The sequence below is a fragment of the Fragaria vesca genome, linkage group LG2 (assembly GCF_000184155.1).
Source record: "Fragaria vesca subsp. vesca linkage group LG2, FraVesHawaii_1.0, whole genome shotgun sequence".
NCBI classification, from domain to species: Eukaryota; Viridiplantae; Streptophyta; class Magnoliopsida; order Rosales; family Rosaceae; genus Fragaria; species Fragaria vesca.
In genome coordinates this window covers 19,184,705-19,189,179 of record NC_020492.1, presented here as the reverse complement: position 1 = coordinate 19,189,179, position 4,475 = coordinate 19,184,705, and positions in this window count along the sequence as shown.

Here is a 4,475-nt window from a genome sequence, read left to right as displayed (position 1 = left end):
ATATATATATATATATATATATATATATATATATATATATAGGGCCCTTCTACTAAGGGATCCCTTTTTTTGACATATATGAGGGATCAAGCATTAGACCTACTTTTCAATCACATTTTTCAATCTTAACCATTCAGTTTTTAGGTCCTAATATGTAGATCACTTTTGCAAAATTTCATTCAAATTGGTGATCGTTAAGGTGTTCAAAACTGCGAATTAAAATTATAGGCATGAACGGTTCAGGTTTGGCAGATTTGATCCATCAATTGATTTCAGTTAGTTCGAAGCCTTAACGATCACCAAATGGGATGAAATTTTGTAGAAATGATCTACATATATACATCTAAATATTGAACGGTTAAGATTGAAAAATGTGATTGAAAAGTTGGTATAATACTTGATCCCTCATATATGTCAAAAAAAAAGGGATCCCTTAATAGAAGGGCCCTATATATATATATTTATATATTATGTATAACTATATATTCAAGTATGGTTATAGATTAAAGACATCAATAATCTATATACTAGCTAGCAAAATCTCTTGTTAATGTGCAAAGGGTTTGATGCTTCTAGCTAGCAACTTTATATGGAAACCATTCATAAGTTCAGCGCTTTGACCCTGGTATGTGACTCGCTATAGATGAGCTACAGTATTATATGAGAAAACAGAAGCATTTGGAAGGGAATGAAATTTGATTATACTATTAACCTAGCTAGCTAGCCAGGCAGTATTATTAGTATTATTATACTCTCTTTTGTCATTCTATATTGTAGTACAGCTTTTGTTTGCTCCAAATCTGACATACAAAATATAAGGAGTATTGTTCTTCAACTACTTGTGTATAGGAGTAGTTCATCACGACGCTTATTGCTAATTTTTTACGTTGGCTTCTTATTAAAAATAGATGTTCATACTTCTTGTGTAATTACTGTACGTGTTTATTCATTACTGTGTGATTGAGTTAGCAGCGCGCACTCACAGTGTTATGGATATATACGAGTATAGCTGCATAGCATAGATTCGACGGAGAAAGGTTCTGTACATTGTTGAACATGAAGGAGGAGACTGATAGCTTTAGATGGCCGCAATGTGTGTGAACTCGGATTTGATGCTGCATCGATCACTACTGTTCAAAGTTTCAAACCTAAAGTAAGAAAAGGGCGTACCAAGTTGCTTGCATGGAAAGTTAGCAAGCAGCTGCAGTTTTTGTTCAAAGAAATCAGATATTATAGAACCTAATCGATCTGACAGTACTAGTCAAAGGTCTTCCAGGGACAGCTGAATTTTCTGGGGATCGATCGCACGCATGTTTGAGTATGTTGATGTCATTTCTCTATTGGAAGGTAGAGAATATATAGCCTTAATCTTTATCTGCAAAAGTGCTTTGCATGTTTCCCCCTCTTTCGAAAGCGCTTATAAAGCAAGCGCCTACTCTCAAACTGAAAAGGGATTTCAAGCACTCACCCATCAAAGCGATCGATCAAAATATGTACTTTTTAAATTTTTAATGAACTAAAAGTTGGTTCTTTGTATTCTCTCTTCAATTTCTAAAGTTAATTGATTCTCTTTGAAGTTTATTTATTTGAACTCTGCTTTCAAATCACGTGGATTCAATCATACATGATACATATGTACAAGTGCATTAGCCAAATTTCTTCTTGGTGCCTATGTTTGCTTCTTAATAAACATACCAAAGCTTTTTTTTTTTTTTGAGAAGAACATACCAAAGAAAGTTGAGTTCGATCTTATGAAGTGAAGATCAAAAATTCATTATTCTCGATCTCCTCTTGTATGATTCGATATGAGTTAGTTTTAATTACATGTTTGAATGATTCTCAAACGTTGATGCACATAATATTGACAACCATAATGTTTTATGAAACATGCTAATTATGCACGGACTTCATGTATGTGAGTTTGATCTTTTGAAGTTTTGCATCTTCAAATCAAGTCTGAGTGTTAGTAAACAAAAACTTACAACTCAATTATACCCTATAAAACCTTCTAAGATGGATATAAATCTATATTTTTACGTTTGATCTAGTAAAAGTACAAGAATTAGGTGTGGCTGCTAGCTCTGTCTCCCTACTCTAGATGCCTTATTGCGTCCAAAATCGATCTCCAAGAAGTAAATATCTTTGGCAGGACTTGTTAACCATCGATCATCACCAACCCACCTACCTAAGATATATATAAAACCACAACTGCCCTCCCTATAATCTATTCTCCTACACTAATCATGAAATATATTTCGACATTGGTTGCAAATTGCCTTTGTTTCTTGAGTGAGGACTAGTGTTATGCATGCATATATAGATGCAAAGTTAGGAAATAAAATCTATCATTTGTATTCGATCTAGGACTAAACGGTGCTTTTGTTTTTTAAACCAATTGCAAATTGAGTCATATAAACCTCAAGACTAATCACAAGTGAATCCTTTGGAACATTAATCTTGAACTGGGCCCTTCTTAACTTTTGAGTGCCACACCCACTGACCCACATAGCTCAAGAACATCAATATATGGGACTTTATAGTTTTATAAATTTTGGTTCTTCATCTAAAACCCCCTAAAAGGTGTTGATCGATATATGATATGAGTTATCTTTCCGTTTCTTTTCATGTATCTTAATGCCTGCAGGTTGCATTTATATATAGCACGTAGCATCAATGATATAGAGCACATGATTATATTGTGTCCATAATCTCAGTGATAAAAGGCATGCAATGTATACATCCCATCCCAATATGTTTACAATCATGCGTGATAGCAAAGTCCTTATCTAGATAAGAGTATATCTATCTAGTGCTGCATTGCATGCAGGACTGCAGGAGTGGCATCTCATACTCTCCCCATTCATTTCCAAATGAAACAATCATCAAAGATTCTATATCAAAACAACCAACCTTCGAATACAAAGTTCAAAGTTTTGAAGATCCATGATAAACACAAAATCAGCACAAGATTATATATTCCTAAATTAGTCAAAAATATATTTCCGAGCTTGTTCTTTTCAATGAGAAGGAAAAAATACCAATAAAATACAAAACAAAACCTCTAACAACTCTCCTCCGTTGTGTTTCCGAGCTGCTTGTTAAGTCTACATGTACGAGGGTTTATTATTTGGGAAAGGAAAATCGTTTCGCATCGATGAAGACTATAAACGTATAGTTACCGTACCGACATGTCCTCAATTATTGTTTCACTTGAAAATCGAAGTCATTCGTCACCAGTGTCTGGAAGTATGTGGACTTTGAGAAAAGGGTAGCCGCTTTGGTGCGATGTCATGTTAGACCCTTAACTCGTTAAATACATTAATTATAACTCTTGTCTATAATCAACCACAGTCTCATAAGATTGTATACATATATATGTAGCTAGGTTCTAAATCAAACAATGGTCTAATGGTTTTAGACAATTAGACAACCTGTTCCCAGAATTCAAAACCTACTGAAGTTTTAGGACAGCGACATAGTTTAGAGTGCTCCTTAGTTTAATACTGATCAGTTTAATTTCGAAGATGAACTCAGTCGTGTGGCGTAGTTAGCTTCTGATTTAGTTAACTGTGCCTGAAATATTCCATGCAGAAATTAAGTAATAACCGGCTTTAGATTAGTCGATCATGAACGAATTCGAGAGGATGAAATGGGTCTTCTGGTTTAGTTAGGGTAGGGTACTTATGTTCGATCTTTTCGCCTATCTTCATATATTTCTTTCATTCTTTGAATATACTGGAATCACTTAAGGTCAAAAAGGCAATATATTAAGAAGATGTGATCGATCACAAAGAATTAGGTATCACTTATGTGATGAATAGCTACAAGTTTCCGCATATATTTGTTGACAAATATTGAACAAAGAACAATATCATAATTTGGTTTAGGCATATAGCATAGTTCGTATTATTGTATTGGAAGAAAAATTTACGAGAAATAGACCATTCGAGCTCATTGAAGGGTGATCGAAGAGTCAACGATTATGTAATATAGGACCCAACAGAAGAAAGAAATGATCGAAGAAGATATACACGCCGGTCAACTATGGCAGTCCATGATTGCTTTGCACATTTTTCTTCCATGTCTTTTCTATCGCTTAATATAATATTGGAAGAGATCGATCATAAGCTGGCTGGGGATGATGAAGAGCACGTTGCAGCTAGTAGTGCTGGTTGATTGTGACACAGAAGTGACACCACCACAGCTCCACCACCAGTTCTGATAGTAAGGATAGCCCTACTGTTGCAGTGTAGGGTTTGAACTCATTAACGTTATGCATGGCCGGGTGGGCTACTGGCTACGTACGTGTGTGTAGTGCGTGGTTGACCCTTACCAAGAGTCAAGCTAGTTCTTCAAACAGTAGAAAAAAAACATGTACTATATACAAAACAGATACACCCCCTCCCAGCTGATCGAAACTACAAGAGTCAAGCTAGTAGCTAGGTCGAATAGTACTGTGTGCCTCTCTCTCTCTC